Source organism: Melanerpes formicivorus, unplaced genomic scaffold (assembly GCF_026170545.1).
Source record: "Melanerpes formicivorus ecotype bairdi unplaced genomic scaffold, bMelFor1.0.p_v2 SCAF_27, whole genome shotgun sequence".
Classification (NCBI taxonomy): domain Eukaryota; kingdom Metazoa; phylum Chordata; class Aves; order Piciformes; family Picidae; genus Melanerpes; species Melanerpes formicivorus.
This window is the reverse complement of record NW_027142379.1, coordinates 6483006-6500921: the sequence shown is the minus strand read 5'-3', so window position 1 is coordinate 6500921 and position 17916 is coordinate 6483006. Positions and strand designations below refer to the sequence as shown.

General features: G+C 39.2%; 1 long non-coding RNA gene across 1 annotated transcript in view; it reads left to right on the top strand.

Moving 5' to 3' along the window:
- The first annotated feature begins 14694 nt into the window (after window positions 1-14694).
- Window positions 14695-17916, top strand: part of LOC137449020 (uncharacterized) — a 43190-nt gene continuing 39968 nt past the window's right edge. The window contains exon 1 of the long non-coding RNA XR_010989297.1: window positions 14695-14777. This is a non-coding gene — a long non-coding RNA (uncharacterized lncRNA). The remainder of the gene's footprint in view (window positions 14778-17916) is intronic.

The window sequence follows — 17916 nt, the reverse complement described above, 5'->3', positions numbered from 1 at the left end:
TTAAATCAAATTCTGATACATCATTGTAGTTATCTCCATTTCCCCACCCATTGCTGAGTATGATTAGAGACAAAATTAAGTTTTCATCTCAAACATTGGTTTGGAAATTTCAGTACTATACAGACAGGTACAAAATGTCCTTTATTTGTGTTTCTAGAGATGTTGAAAGTCAGACATGGAGTTAATCAACAACAAAAACATTGTTACTATGAATTTAAAATGTGTTGGGACACGTCTAATTTACCAGCTTGGATTTATATTGCTCTTCAGTTAAATCTATTCTAGTCATTTGGGGTCCACCGAATGTGTGTTTTGCCTCAAACTCATAATTCTCATGTCTCCTGTGATTCTTTTAGTTATTTTGTATGGCTTCACAGTGACAGATTGAAGTCTTTTTATAGTTATTGAAGCTGAAACTTATCTTGATTCTACCGTCTCATGTTTTAGTGGAATCTGCAATAGAAATAAAGCTGTACATCTAGAAGAACTCTCTAGTGATCTTTTATCTGGCACATCAAATACAGAGTTTGTTAAACTTTTTTGTTTGGGTGTTTTTGTTGTTGTTGTTGTTGTTGTTGTGTTTTAGTCACAGAATGTTAGGACTTGGAAGGGACATTGAAAGATCGTCTAGTCCACCCCTCCTTCCAGAACAGGATCACTTAGAGCAGGTCACACAGGAGTTGCAACTAGGCAGGTTTTCAATGTCTCCAGAGAAGAAAACTCCACATCTCTGGGCAGTCTATTCCACTGTTTTGTCTCATTTGCAGTGTCAAAGTTTTGCTTTGTTTTTTATGGAACCTCTTATGCTCCAGCTTGTACCTGCTGCCCCTTGTCCTATCACTGGACATCTCTGAGAAGAGTCCTGCTCTGTCCTGCTGACACTTCTGAGGTGTATATTATGATTTTTACTTAAGATATGCTCTTGGCAAGATTTGTTGGTGGTTGTTTTATGCTCGTTTAATTGCTAAGTTTTGTTTGTGCCGTCCTAAAGTAGGTCTTGTAACTACTTGGGATTTCAGTAGAGTTTATAGCCATATTATAGGTTTTACAACTTATAGGGAAACAAATTTACTGAATGACCTCTCTGGTAAAACTGGGGTGTTTATTCTTTTACATGCTTCATGTGGGTGGATGCACACTTTCTTTTGAAAGTCACTAAAGGGGTAATGAATGAGTTGTAGATAATAACGAAACAAGGATGAAAGAAATTAGTGTTCTAAAGACTTCTATGAAAACTCAGGAACTTTTCTTAAAGGTCATTGCATCCTGCTAGTTTTGCCTTTAATGTGACTGACTTGAAAGCATGTGAAAATAAAAGCACAACTAAATACTTGTCTGTAGCTTTGCAGGATTTTTTAGGAAGCTGTAGATTTTCTTGGGCATAAATGCAATAAGAGGTTCATCAGCAATTCTTGCAGAAGCCAACTGTTTTTTCTCTGTAAACAATAAAATTCCACATTTGCAACACTTTTGCAGCTGTGTATAAAAGGATGTGGGTTTAGATCTTTGATTTGTGCTGATTATCAATAAATGGAAAGTGTTAGGAGATAGTTTTTGAAACCTGAAGTGAATAGCTTCAATTACGTTCATCATATTGTATTATCAGAAGAGGCTATCAGAGCTTCCACAGTTGTGATATGGCAACAGTTTATTTCATTTTAGAATCTGGTTTTGAGCCCCACTCACAACACTATGGAAAAATTTCTGAGCAAAATCATGAGTCATTTCTGTTGCTCTCCTTTAGGTGTAGCAGAGTCACTATTTATTTAGTTTAACAGGAAAAAAAAAACCCTGCTAGTGACAATGTACACATCATGCTCTACTACAAAAAGGCTTTAGGATACCTAAAAAAATCATAATGATAGAAAACTTGAGTAAAATAAGTCAAGCTGCTTTGTTGATGCACATTATAAAAACATCTGGCTTTTTCAGAAGTGATGCTCTCTTGAAAAGCAATCAGTCACATTTTGCACTTAAAGACTGCAACCAGAACCTTTATGAACACATTTCATTCATAATTATTATTTTATAAATCCCAATACAAAGAAATTAATAATTTAGCTTATTTGCTCAAGGGATGCATTTCTTTTTGAATAGGATAGAAGACATTAGCAAGTTAATATCGTCCCACTGTGGTGGAAAGTGAGTGAAAATTAATGAAGATAATAGGCTTTACTTAGATCACTTCATTATTGTCATAGCTTTACCTGCCCTGTTGTACAACTGGCTTATTGTCTGCAGTGAAATTACCATCTTAGCTCTGCCTGAATTACTTTATAAAACAGCTAAAAGGGATCAAATTACATAGAGTAAGTGTTTTCACATCTTGTTGCTGCAATTAGTTGTTTTTATAGGTAGTGGGTTGTTTTTTCGTGTGTGTGTGTGGCTTTCCTAAGGTTTGCAGAAGTAGGAGGGGATGTATTATTAGTTTTGAACTACACACTGTATACCTAAATTCAAATGTAAGCTTCTGTTTGTGGACCCTGATGATTCCTCAGTTCTCATTGGACCACATGACCGTAGAGAAAACTTCAGGTCCCTAAATGGCAACTTAAACTTTCTCCTTCATTAGATGATTGGCTCCTTTGGGGCACTTTCCTGAAGGATGCCAAAATTTATCTGTCTCTGCTAGGGGATGGGAATAAATAAGGTACATAAATAAAATCTCCCTAAATGTTCACAGGAATACTCAAGGACTCTACTGAAACATCACTAAATGTGACAAGTTCCCATTATGACCTTAAAAGCATGCAAAGTTCATGTTATTACTTTTAAACTTTGGTGTGTTTAAATACCTCAAAATGTCTGCTTCTGACAGGAAGCTCGCCAAAAGGCGAGGAACACCTGCATGGTTCAAACTATTATTTATTTTATTTTCCACCCTCTAATAAAAATTGAGGCATTTAGATAAAAATTAACAATGCCTATGGGAAATAGTACTTCTGTGGGAAATTCATTTGTAGAAATTGAAAAAGTTTTTGAAACAGAAAATGCTCTACTGACTCTCTGGGGTAGATTATTGAACCTTTCTTCTTGTTGCTGCTGTATTAGTTCAATAAAATACAGTAATATCAACACATCTACTACATTTTTCTGTGTGACACAAAATGCTCCCTTAACACTTGACTCAAGTAGCATCTCTCCTTGGTGGTAGTACCAGGACTTAGCTGGTGCTTCCAGCCAGCACACGTTCTTGTATTTGGTTTGCTAGGCATATTTGCTTTCCCTTTAGCTCTTCTTCTCTGTCTGGCATGCCAACATTTCTTAGTTCTATCCCATCCTTATGCTTGCTTTCAGTTTTCATTTTTCTCATGCCAAATTTTTTTGCCAAATGTTCTATTTCTTCTATGGATGTGTTTGCAGCAGGCTCCCTCCAAATGTCTGTGTTTCATATTTGAGCAGCTCATCAGCGGGCAGATCAACTGCTCTAGCTGGGAATTTGTTTTCCTCCTCAAAGAGATCTTTGCAGCTTGATGTTGACAGCTTTTGTCTTCCCCTGAGGCAGTTTTCTTTAGGGTCTCTGGGTAGCCTGTCATCTGCTTTTGTAGAAATAAAAAGGCAAACAACTATGCTAATTACTTCAAACATGGCTTGCATGCAAAAATTGCTACGAGTGGAAAGGACACTGTTTTGACCCTTTATTCAGGACATAATAATTCAGACCATATACTTGCAAATATTCAGGTTTCTTTAAAAAAAAATAAAAAATTGAAGTTGTAATTTTTACTAGGGTGTTGATTTCTTTATAAAGCTCCTAGCATCTGCTGATTTGAAATACCCCTTCAACCAGGCTGAAAATGGAAATGTTTCCACCCATATTCCTTACTCTTCTTCTGCATCCTCTATCAGAAAAATGACAAACACAGATATAAGAGGGGGGAAGGCTCCTTAGCACACTGACAGCTCTGGATCGCTTTCCAGTCACAGACCGACAGAAAATGCTCCTTGACACCACACGAGGGTAGGACCGGGGGAAGCACAGACAGGATTTGACTTCCTCGTGACATTGGAGGAGGTGTTACGTGGCAGGTGGCAATGTAGCAGTCTTGTGGAGACCAGTCAGGAGTAATGGGCTGGAAAATCCAAGGTCACCAGTGCAGTTTCATCCTAGTGCTTGCTGCTGGTCTTTCATAAAACAGTGGCTAGGATTATTTAAAGCACAGTTGTAGGAGGCAAAATATGATGCAGCACAGTGTTCCTTCCTGCAGCTTGTTTTTTATGTGAGACTTATTTCATTTGTGTTTTAGGGACAGATGCTCATTTGGTCTTTCCTTTTACACCTGGAAACTGTTATCCATGGCATCTGTCAGCCTTTCCTGAAGTCACATAGTTTGGTGCTGGCTAGTGAGGAATTGAGCCCAGATGCTGCTAAACTATTTGGAGCACTATTCTCCCCGATACTTCATTCCAGGAGTATTTGCCTTTCTTGAAGCAAGTCTGAAAAGGCAAGAAGTACCTCCCAGTGAATACTTGCAGGGGTCTGGACCAGATACCCCATTCAAACTCAACCATTCTGTGAAGTTTGAAATCTAAAGGGATTTCTTTTGAGCCAAATGCTTTTCTTCCATTTGAGTGAGCTACTCCTAACCCACCCGCATGCTCTTGTGTAAGCTAGAATGTCATTCTGTAGTTTGATGTGTTAAAATGTTTCTAGAGGCCCAAGGAGGATATTGCACCAAAAAGGTGAGGGTGAGGTGGAGTGATCTCTACTGCAGAACACTGTTTGCTTTTTTTGTTTCAACAACTAATTATGCAGGCATTTGGTTGGTTTATTTCCACCCCAGATTTTACTTACTTTTGATGGCAGATATTTGCATTGTGTTGGCTCATATTTAGCTGTCTGTCAACTGATACTCTCAGATCCTTGTCCACCAAGTAGTTTTTATCCTCTCTTCCCCAAGCTCGCAACCTTGTGTGGGGTTGTTGTGACCCAAGTGTAGGACTCAGAAGTTGGCTTTCTTGAAATTCATACCGCTGGTCTTGGGTCCATCAATCCAGCCTGTCTGGGTCCTTCTGTTGAGCCTCCCTACCTTTGAGCAGAGAAACACTTCACACCTAAATGGTGTTGCCTGTAAATTCACTGAGGCTCCCCTCATCCAGGTGATTGATAAAGATATTCAAGACCCCAATACTGAGCCCTGAGGAATACCAGTTGGATTTAACTCCATTCACCACAACTCTTTGAGCTCCTCCAGACACTTATTTCTTTTTACCCAGCAAGGCATATGCTCATCAGACCAATAAGTATCGAGTTTCCCCAGGGGAATTCTGTGGGAAACAGTAGTAGATGATATAAACCATCGTCCTGTCTGTTCAAGTAGTTCAGAATACAGTTTCATTTGGTTAGGTGCTTTGTTGTTTGTTGGGTTTTTTAAGCTTGATCACTTTGGTGTTCTTATAGGAAGACAAAGAGAATGACAAGAATAAATATTGTCAAAAAAAAACAACAAAACCAACAAGCAATCAAAAAAACCAACAAACCTTCCCATCCAGTTTCTAGTTTGCACATGTGGATTTTGAGGGGCAAGGGAAACAGCTGAAAGTGATGTCTTTGTCAGAATGGCAGATGATCCCAGTAATGAAACTACCAGCATTGCCAACTCCATTGGGCTAGCTGCCTGTTTCCTTCAATGTCTCAAGATAAGGGACAGCCCTGATAGCAGATTCCCTGGCTTCAAGAGTCCCTGACTCTGGGGCAGGGTAATAAATTGTGTCTGACTTAAGCCAAAAGGTGCCTTTTTCTCTGGGGCCTAGGCAGATACACTTAAAATGTGTACCTCTCAAACCAGATCAGGCAGATCTGGTGTGTTTCAGAGGGCTGGACTGTGCAGCAGATGATGTGTAGTAGTTGTGAGTAGCTAAAGAGAAGGTAAGATGCTCAAGCCTATCAAACAGTAATATTTTTACCTTTCAAATCAGATGAATTCAACTCAGTAGGTATTTGAAGCAGAGAGACCCTGCCTGCATTTTGAAGCTTATGCAATTGAAACATATTTTTGTTACATTCTAGATATCTGATTTGACTTTTGATCATCTACTATGACTCAGGGAGGGCAACATGAGCTCACTGCATCATTCTTTTAAGTTTGCCTCTGTGGCTTTACTTGTTCTCACCTGAATGTATGTAGTCAGAAGATGAGACAAACTTGTCCCACAAACCATCTCTCTGTTTCAAAAGACTCAATTCCTTTTTTTTAAGCTTCATCCTCCCCCTTTATTATACAGCCTACCAGCCTCTCCACTTCCTCTTTTTGACTGTAGTCCATTCATGTCTTTTACTGCTACATTCATCCTGTAGCCTTCATCATCTTTGTAATCCCACCTTTTCAGAATTCACTTGCACATAACCTGTAAGTTTCCAGAAACAAATCCTTACCAGCTACATTTTCCTATTCCTCTCCAATACTTGCAAGCAGATGGTCTTAAAAGTCATTCTTTAGAGAAACTGAGAATAATAGCTCCTCTGGATGTTAGCACAATTTCCTTGAGGAGGTTCAGAGTTCTTCTGCTGTTGAATTCTGAGTCACTGAATGCAGTACCCCTGTGCTATGTCTGTGTTGTCTTGGCTGAATATACCATTCAGCAGAATCATGTACATTTAAAATTAAAAAGTAAGAGTTTTGTTTCTGTAGCAGAAAATTGGAGGAGCTGAGACAGCTCATTTGGCATGGCAGCATTCCGTTGAGTTGAAAGGTAATTTTCAGGGGCTGCATCTTTGGTAAGTATTGCTGCAGCAGTGGGGTAGTGATTTTAATGTGCAGTGCTGCATTTTAATAGCCAATTGAGATGGCTATTAAGATATAGCATTGTGCATTAACATCACTGCCACACAGAGAGGCTGGTGACTGCTCCTCTGACGATGGCTCTCTCTTCCTTCTGCTTCATAGCAGTGGTTTTCATAGTAGCTCTTCTGGTCTCCTGCAAGGGGAATAAAAATCATTATCTAGTTAATATTTCACACTGTGTTGGGCATCCCGATCCCAGAGAAGAGAGCAGGAGAGCAGAGATGTGATGTGGGTGGTTGTGAGGGAAACAGAGGAGGAAAGAGTGTGAGAAAGAAAATCCCCTTGTGAAAGGATCATTTCTTGGTTTTCATCTAGTAGACTCATTTTGGCTCAGTGAAAGCATGGCTTGCTAACCCTGAGCCTTAGGATCCAGTGCTTAAGGGAGGACTGTCAGAAGTAGCTGTGTGTAGCTAAAGAGGCAGCTGAGCACTGAAAATTCATAAGGTGCTGAGAAATGTGAGAAACTGCAAGAATAAATATACAACTGAAAAACTGCGTGTACTTGAAAGGTTACCAGAAGCCTTTAAGAAAATCATTTAACTTCTACCCTTTGCACTTAAAGCCAGCTCATAGAAAGCAAAAGCCTAATTAATTGCCTACCATACGACTTGGCATCTCTTTGCCTATAGTTTTCTGAAGCGAAATGGTTTTTGTTTACTGTCAGTTTGTGCAGCTCACAGGCATCTCCCAACATTTGCATTGCTGAGACTTCAAAACTGTTTTCCCGTGAAAAAACCCTGATTGCACCTGAACAACTTTCCTCACAAAAGTACAGAAATTACAGGATATTGCAGGCTTCCATCTCTGGCAATAGTTGTGAAATTACTCACAGAACAAGGGAACAAATTAATCCCTGTAACATTCTTCACTCCCTTACTTCCCATCCACACGTGGACTAAATCTGCAGATAACCTACGACAAGGAAAGAGGCTGTTGTGAAATGTTGCTATAATGGGGGAGAGATGTATTCAGATACTCCCTTGAATGGCCTTACTGTATCATTTTATCTCCATATTTTCCTTAGGAACGAGGGATGGCAATTATCTTATGACTTAGTTTCTGAAAACTCACTTGAAGCAGAGCTCTGGAGGACACCAGCTGAGGTCAGTAGCTCTGCCTTTCAAATTCTTGCAAATTCACATTCTGTTGAATGGAAATGTTCAGAAGTTTATTTCTAGTTGACAGATTAAATATATATATATAAAATTCCCAGGAAATTGTGAATAGCTTTGGTTGGAAAAAAACCACAAAAAACCCATGCATTGCAACTTAAAAATAAATGAGTATCTGTGAATTCTCATATTAATTCAGAGAATACATTAAACTCATCAGACTGAAATTACTTACTTAAAGCTTCAACCTATAAGTGTTATACATTTTTTTGCTAAGCATTTTGAAAGACAAAATAGAAGGGTTTGTTGGTTTTGATGGAAATAAAGACATCAAAACAAATAGATCTAAGAGAGAAGCACAGAAATGTAGTAATTTCATACATAACTTGCTAAAGAATATATTAGCTCTTAATTGCCTACCTGTCTGTACTTTGTAGTGTGACAGTGAAACCCACCAGCTGTATTGGCTATGTGTGGGTTATCTCTGTTTTATGATACTGTTTATAAAAAACAAGGTTAAATTAATATGGTAAAAATTTATCTTGGTGTTTTCCTTGTTAGTAGTTCATTTCCCAAATATTGCTTTGATTTTAAGATATTTCACAAATACAGTGATGAAGTCGTCTTAACATGAAGGTCTAATTGAGACTAAAGAATATCTCCTGTGAACACCTTCTTTATGGAAAAATCATAGATTTTGATCTTCTTCAGTGTCTAGAATGTCCCAAATGAAGTAGTGACAGTGCCAGCAAGCTAAAGCTTACCTGTTTAATCAAAAGCCTGTGATAGAGAAAACAATATGAAATGGTAAAGACTTGCAGGATGTTTTTTTCCCCAATTATTCTAACGTAATAGTGTCAGCTCAAGGAATTTTTTTTTGTTTGCTACCAAGCAGAAAGCAATGAAACATTCACACTTTTTGCTGTGTGTCATATTCTGCTGTTCTTCTAATTCAGACAAACCAGTGCAAATGTTTGCTAGTTTTTCTTACATGCTGTTTTTAAAACTACGAGGAAACAGAGCAGCAGATCAGAACTTTTGTGCTGATATGCACCACTAGAGGCCATCATATACCTCCTTAAATATTAGATAGATATGCAAATTATTCTAGAGAAGATATGTATTCCCAATGAATGTAAAAGTCACTATAAAAGGGCATGGAAAACTTCTTATTTAAAGAAGACTTCATCACAGCTGATTAGTGTGAACACTACGTCTTCTCAGTCCAGTTCTAATTGATTCGGAGCACCTATATTCTCTCATGCATTCCTGCATGACCTTTTAATAGATCATCAACTGTATGGGGTAAGTGAACTCTGGAGATGGTGCCTGCTCTACACAGTTTGCAGACCTTCTACATCAGTAGATACAGTACAGCTTAGAAAACAAAATGGGAATCTTTTAGGTTGATTTTAGTAGGCTTCATTTTAAACAAGTTTTGCAAACTCATATTAGCAAACTAATGCACAGCACACCATCTGCCTTCACTTTCAGATCTTTACTGCTATGAAAACAGGGGGATTTTCTGCCCATACTTTGTATGCTTCCTTGAAAGGATTGCTGAGAAAGCAGGCCTGTAAACAAGGCCCACTCCGCACCATGAAAGAATGGAAGGTGGATTTTGAAGGCGTTTCATCAAGTCTCAAATTCAATTTCCATTTCTGCACTACCTTCTTCAGGGCACCTGGGCAGCGTGTTCGGAGTCCCTTGCATGGAATGGAGATGTGTGGTGCAGATAACTGACTTGGTCATAATGTAAGTGTGCACAATGCAATGCTTTCTCTCAAGACTTGCTGTCTTGCCAAAAATGGTGCATTTCCAGTCTGTAGGGCTTCTGTAGTCAAACTGACACATCAGCATTTCTTTCCACTCTGTCAATTTATCCGTTTAGATGTTTGTTATCTCCGAGAGGACTCAACCATGTTTCACTGTACGGTGTTGACATGTGATTTGGAGCATGTTGCATTTCATCTTTGTGACTCAATTTCCCACCTGGGAGATGGTGATAACAATGTTAATGTGTCTCATTATTGTCTTGCCTATTTAAACTGTAAGCTCTTCAGGGCAAGGACTGTCTCATACCATATGTCTTCACAGAGACTGGCAGAATGAGTCACTGATTGCATTTGAGGTCTCTTGATGCCACTATAATTAAAAGAGAGACAATAATATTAAAAAGGAAGAAAAGGGGGAAGGTAGGTCTGGTATCAAGAGGCTTGCAGATTTCCTAGTAGCAACCCAAAATCAAGGAAAAAGTTTATCTCCAAGGAGAATCTTTGCTTCTTCAAGTTCTCCAACTCCAAATGTCATTGTTTTTCAAAGAAGTACAACATGAGAGCTTTCCAAGCAGAGTAACCCAGAAGCTAATGGGTGGTATTTTACCATTCCAGATTCTAACTTGAAGAAAAGGGTAAGTAGTATGAACTTCTGCAAGAGTGTGGGTTGGAGAAGAGAGCAAGTTTGAAATAGAATTGCACCTATACAATTAGTGTTTCCTCTTTCCTCATTAGAGGTTGAACAGACGTTTCTGACAGTGGATGAGGTGTTTCCACTCACAGGGCTGCATGATCTGAGAGGAAGAGGCTGATTCACGTTGTACTGGAACACTTCAGCTGCTGGTAGAGCTGTGTTCTGTGCCAGTTCATGGGAAGAAGTCTTTCATCAGTCATTTTATGCAGTAAGATGAGACTAATGACAGGTGTTGCTGCGGTTACTTGAATTAGCTACTGAAATGTAGTTGTGTATGGTAATAGCTCCTGCATGAGCATTTCTAAGTCTAAGTATTCATTGAATATGTTCCTAAGATTTGGGTCCAGTACCCATTTTGCATGTCAGATGAGGACTTCTCTGCAGAGCTAGTATTTTGCAAAACTCTGGACTTGATCAAATGTACCATATACAATAAATCCCTGTTTACACTTTGTCCTTCTTTTTGAGCTGGAGAAAGACAGGGACATGAGGAACCACGCTGTGACTTCTCTGAGAAAGGAATAGGGACAGGAACAGTCACCACAAAAACCTCAGAATCAAAGGGATACTACAGCCTCCCCCTGCCAGAATGTAGACAGAGTCCTGTAAGTAAGTAGGGAGTTGAAGAAAGTCTCCATTAGGAAAGGCAAGCCAGCTGTCTCCTTGCCCATCATGCCTCCCCAGCTGCCACTGAGCAATAGGTATGAGGCTCTAGAGGTGGAGGATTAGTCAGCAGACTATGTGGGTTGATTCATCTGCACTGGACAGGTCACAGATCTAAAAAAGAACTACTTCCTGTGAATTACTATCACCTCCACAAAGAAGAAAAGAAGAGTCATAATTGTAGGTGACTCTCTTCTGAAAGGACAAGAGGGTCTGATATGCCAGGCAGACCCTTCTCATAAGGAAGTCTGTTGCCTCCAGGAGCCCAGGTTAGAAATATCACTAGGAAACTCCCAAGCTTGATGAAGCCCTCAGACTACTACGCACTCTTACACTTCCACACTTCCATGTGTGTGGTGAAGAAGCTGTAATACCTAGCCCATCCTGTTAACCATCCTGTGCCAACAAAAAACGTTTTATGATTAGCTGTGGAATCTTTCTCTTTTTCCATAATTTCCTCCTTATTCTAGAAGGGAAAAAATACTTCTTAGGGAACATAGCTACTTCAGCTGAAAGATGTAACTGCAAAATAAATGCAAAATGTCTGTTGAGTGGGCTGCAGATAGTCTGTATATAAGAGCTTTGCCTTTTTTTGTGCCTATGCTTGCAAAAATGACAGCAAGTCTGTAAATGGAATGGATGTAGGTTGGGAAACAAACCTTTAGTCATATACATGTTCTGTTTATCTATAAGTTTTACATTAGTTATTTCATTAATTGTGGATATTATTAGGGCCATGAGGATGATCAGAGGGCTGGAGCACCTCTCCTATGAGGACAGTCTGAAAGAGTTGGGGCTGTTCAGTCTGGAAAAAAGAAGGCTCTGAGGTGACCTTATTGTGGCCTTCCAGTATCTGAAGGGGGGGCTACAAGATATCAGGGGGAATGGAATGAAGCTGGAGGTGGGGAGATTCAGACTGGACATGAGGAAGAAGCTCTTCACCGTGAAAGTGGTGCAGCCCTGGAATGGGTTGTGCAGGGAGGTGGTTGAAGCCCCATCCCTGGAGGTGTTTAAGAGCAGGCTGGATGAGTCTCTGGCCAGCCTGATCTAGTGTGGGGTGTGCCTGCCCATGGCAGGGGGGTTGGAACTAGGTGATCCTTGTGGTCCCTTCCAACCCTAACTGATTCTATGATACTTCTACAGTTCATAATATTATTTAAATTTTTATTCATGGGTGTAAAAGGAGAATTTTTGTGTCAAGTTATGTGTGGCAATAAATGAAGGCTAGAGAGATTCAGCAAAGCACAGTAATAGTACCCCTGGCTCCACTACTCATGGCTAAGATCTTACTCTGAATTTCCCAATTGTCTAAGGGTAACAACTGGCTTAGATTTGATTTGTTAGCCTGCAGCTGCATCATTCATTTGATGACTCTTTGTTTTTTTTTCTCTGTAATTTATCTCCTTCTCTAGATCATTATGGCTTGTTATTTTCAAGATAAGTTTCAAACAAAAAGTAAGGCTCAAATTATTCAAAGGGTCTAAACCCAGGTGTAAGTTAATATTTTACTTGTGTAGGAATTTCTATTGATTTCAATAGAACTACTTATTGTGCTCCAAGGTGATTATTTTCTGGGTCATAGGCTAGCATCACATAATTCTGAGGAAAAGGACTACATTTATCAGGCTCTGCGTAGTTAATAAGGTGTAGTTAAAAATGTATCTGTGAAGTTTAGATTAGCAGGTAGATTCAAATTTCCTCAGCATTTGGGATTTAGTAGGTTTTGGGGAGATCATCTGTGGAATAAATTTTTGGGTGTTTTTAAACAGCATCTATTATCATGCACATTTATTAAACTGAAAAGACAGATCCCCCTTTAAACCCATAAGAGCTTAATGTTGTAATTGCTTTCAACGTCCTGGCCAAATGTGAATTACCAAAACTCACTGGGAAAAGTGATTACCTGCATTCTCAATTGTAGGGTGACTCTTCTCTTTGTGAATTCCAAATCACCTCATTATATTCAAGTCCTACATAGGTACTTCCACTCAGAAAGGTATTATTGATCACCTTTAATAACAATAATAATAAGGGGGAAAAGACTAGTTAGTTTGGTATATAGCCAAGGTAATTGTGTTGAATTAGCAGTTATTGTGCCATTTTTATCATACTATATCTGCTGTACTTAATCACTATATTTTAATACATTAATAGATAGGCACTAAAAGCACAAGCACCTTGTGTGAAAAAAGTTTCAGCTAACATCTGATGAAAAAGTGGGGCACGAAGGGCATAGGAAAGCTCCAGCTTCTGGCTTTCTTTTTACCACATTTGATCAAATTTCTTTCTCTAATGAATCCCTGATTATCCTAATAGGCTTCCACTGATTGACTGAGAAGCCAAGATACGAGCCTGCATGGGTCAAAAAGATCAAGAATTTATAAAACTCAGTTTTTGGAAACACAGCCTCAGGTTTTGTTCTTCCTCTATCCAAATACCTAATCCAAAACAGTATTAGCAGACTTTTAGAATCGCTATTGGGAATAGATCTGCTAATGCCGTCATTAAATGCCTGGCATTCTGATAGCCTGTTCAGACTGGACCTGGAGCACATCACAGCTGTCCTTCATCCTCCTAGCCTATATGAGCTTGCTTTTGATCACTCAGTTTTAGCAGAGAGCCCGAGGGAGATCTGGTAATCCTCCTTGCTCTAGGAGTGAAATTCATTCATGATGGAGGCAGGATAAACACTTACAACTGGGTGTTCGTGTTCTTTTAGTTGTATACAGCCGCTAATGACCTTCAGGGAAAAAAAAGCCTGTTTTTTAAGTGTGTTCTATTAAGCAGCCAAATGCCACACTAATTAATTTTAGAAAGAATCATAGGGAAGAGCAGTGACTGTTAGGGTTGGGAACTGCAATAAGCAAGGGTAACATTACCGTGTTTTACTATGAAAATTACTGAAGCGATTTATCCAGAAACTGTAGCCATTATCAGAATTCTTAACACCCAGGTTTCTCATTCTCTTTTGTAAGCATTAATCATATTTTATTTTTAACCAGAAACCTCAAAGTAGAATTAAATTAAGTGAAACTTTAATAATGAAATTGCATACAGTATTATTCAGAAGTTATGCAGAGGAGCTTTAATATACTCCATTAGGCAGAGAAAAATGTTGAAAGGATATGGTTAATGTTCATCTGCAGTCAGTTCCTCTTTTTATTACAAGAATTTTACTGTTGACTTTAATGGAAGAAAAACCAGGCTCTGCTGAGGTGGTGAAATAGATTGGGTTAGTCTCCCGAATCACTAAAAAAACCCACATAATAGAATGAAGTCAAACTGAATGATGACACCTGTTAGCACACAGGAAAGAAGACCTTTATTGAAAAGGTCAGAAGTGTGGGTTTAGGGCTGACCTGTGGCCAACATATAAATAGTCAATCATAGCAGGGGTGTCACCAGCAGAGCAGAAAAAAATGCACCTGTAGGGGTGGGTGCTCAGAATTTTGTGCCAGCCTCAGCCAGGTGAAGTGGAGGAACCACTCTTGGTGACTATCAGGCAAAAATGAAGGTAGTAGGGAGGCTGGGTTTAGCCAGTCTTTTCAAGCATTCTGAGCAGGGCTATGCAGAAAGGGAAAGAGAAGGATAGGGGAAAACTGAAAGAAACATAACATTAATTTTCTTATTATTTTTATTTTAAGGGTTAATTAAAGCTGTGCTCTTGAAAAAGTCTTAAAATTACTGGAACTGTGAAGATCAGTGAGGAAAGCTAGCAGCTCCAAGGAGCACTACGTCTGGAAAAAAGGTATGCTCCACTGAAATGTGTTACTGCATGTCTGCCACGTCTTTCAGCAGTGTGTAAAGTACGTGCTCCTTTTGAGCGATCAGTTCTGTGGCCTTAGCCAGACCCTCCGTCTGCTGCTTTTGTAAGATTTCTGGCAACGATGTAATTGTCAGATTTTAAAGACTTTCCCCCTTAAATGAGGGAGGAAATGACAATATTTTCCCCACAGAACAGAGGTCTTCTAGTCTCAGCATTCACATCAAGTATATCTCTAATCTGAAGAGAAGAACATCTGTATGACCCATACTTACCAGACTTGTTTGTTTGTGTGTTTTGTCTTGTTATTGCTGAATATTTTGCAAACATATGGAAAGGGTGCAGAAAGAGTCCATACCACAAAGAAATGCAGTGCACTAGCTAAACACATCCAGTAGGCTATGTGGAAACCAAGACAAATGAATAATAGGAAGCAGGTTACAACATAGTGGCAGATGAGCACCAAAAAAATCTTTGTGATGCTCCTGCTAAATAAATCAGTAATGTCACTGTGGTAGCTACAGTACTACCCTTATATATAACTAATATATATATATAAACACTAATAAATATATTAGTATATGTTAATATATATTAGTATTACACATATATATAATACACTAATATGTCCATTAGTATAGAATAGAATAGAATAAACCAGGTTGGAAGAGACCTTCAAGATCATCACGTCCAACCTATCATCCAACACCACCTAATCAACTAACCCATGGCACCAAGCACCCTGTCAAGTCTCCTCCTGAACACCTCCAGTGACGGCGACAATATTATGCTAATATATATTAGGCCCACTAATAACTCCCTGCAACACCTTGCCCAAAGTTCTGTCTTTAAATGGTACATTAGGCAGCATGTGTACAAATCCTACACACCATGACTATTTCTTTTATTAAGCTAAAATGAAACACATTTTTGTAGCAAAATCAGGGATGGATTTAGGGCACTTTCTGTTGTTCAAATGAGAGAAGCTGCTGAAGTAGCAGCCTTGAACTATTAGACTGCAAAAGTTTACTTAGAAGCTATGTAGTGGAAGAAAAAGTACCATCTCTCTTATTCTCTCTAAAGTTTTAAATACTTATTTTCACATGTAAAGGCTCTGAGATTCCTTGTTGGCATTAGGACAATAACCTTTTCATATTTCAAATCTATATGGAAGTTCTTTTTTCAAACATTTTATGGCTGTGACTTTCCAGACGCAGCTGTGATTTAAGAGCTCAGTTGTTACACAGACATCTCATGAAAGGTAAGTGGCATTGCTAGGGCTGAACGTTAAATGTCCTAGAATCATAGAATTGTAAGGGTTGGAAGGGACCTCAAGGATCATCCAGTTCCAGTTCCCACGGGCAGGGACACCTCACACTAAATCAGGTTGCTCAGTCTTTGAAATCCTTTAGCAACACTAGCAGTGGTCAACTAATAGCTGTCTTGTGAGAGATGATTTTTCTTTGCACATATCTTGAAGAAAAAAATGGACTGCTATACAAATAGCGCTGCAATATGGAAGTATCAACAAATCATCCCATAAAAAGGTCTGTTTTTTTTATTCTGGAGACTGTATATTTATGATAGACCACAGCTGGTATCCTTCAAAGTGACATTAGCAGATAAAATTGTCAACTACTTCATCTGTGCTTAGAGATACCTACTTCTGTGCTTCAATAGTACAACTAAAATAAGTCTATAAATGTAAAACCTTTAGCATATAAACCATGGAAGGTGGGAGGAACTTATTGAAGTGAATGAACCTGTTGAGCTGAGTAAGCCTAGACAGAATTATTTGGCCTGAAATTTAAAGCAAAACAATTTTTATCATTGGTGGAAGTTCAGTTCTTAGGACAAAATCATTGATGCGTTGATTTTCCTGGGTTAGATATTTTACCACAAGGAACTTTTCACTGAAAATGAGATTATTTCCATTGAGTGGGAATTTATACTTCAGACCTATTTGGTGGGTTTGTGTTTGTTTGTTGGTTGGTTCTTGGTTGGTTGTTTTTTTACCTTCTGAAAACTGATGAGAAAAAGCAGTTTATCTTTTGCCAGGCTGTAATATGCAAGGACAGATAGGCATCTGGTGAAGCTGTCATTGCTCCAGAGAATTCTTTGGAGCTGTAACGGTGTCTGGATTTGTCACATCACTTCCTTCCCCCAGTAGTTAGGGGGTTTCTGTAATGATCAATTAGTGTGCATGCAATATGTGTGATTTGGCATATGCCCAATATGAAATTGGGCCTGGATTTTTCTGTAGATTGCTCAAGAATTGGCTCCTGAGCTCTCTGAAGCTTTTGTATTTTTTCCTGGCAGTCAGAATTGTTGATTTCTGGTGTTACAAATATCACCGAGAATACAATTAGCACCTTTCCCTGAATGACTTGCTTCTTTCTACCTTGTGGAGATGGGCATCTTTTGCAAAGTTTACAGTTGTCTCATCACCAATCTAAATATTATTTCAAGAGATGTTCTTTGAACTACTACACTCCTTATTGACCAGAGGAAACTTTCTGTTGACAGTCCATTAAAAAGTCACCACTGTGCCTGGTTTACCAAAGTGGGAAACATACACACAGCTGTCTCAAGAAGTTGCCATGCCCTGAATTTAGAATAAAATAGAATAAACCATGATGGAAGGGACCTTCAAGATAATCATGTCCAACCCATCATCCAACACCCATCTAATCAACTAAACCATGGCACCAAGCACCCCATCAAGTCTCCTCTTAAACATCCCCAATGATGACAACTCTATCACCTCCCTGGGCAGCCCATTCCAATGGGCAATCATTCTCTCTGTGAAGAACTTCCTCCTAACATCCAGTCTAAATCTCCCCTGGTGTATCCTGAGACTGTGTACTCTTGTTCTGGTGCTGGCTGCCTGGGAGAAGAGACCAGCCCCTGCCTTCAGGTACCTCACTTCAGGTAGTTGTAGAGAGCAATAAGGTCTCCCCTGAGCCTCCTCTTCTCCAGGCTAAGCAACCCCAGCTCCCTCAGCCTCTCCTCACAGGGCTTGTGCTCCAGACCCCTCACCAGGTTTGTTGCCCTTCTCTGGAATTTTGTCACTTTTCTCATGATATACCTGTTTGTAACTGTGCTTTGCCTTAAAAATACCTTC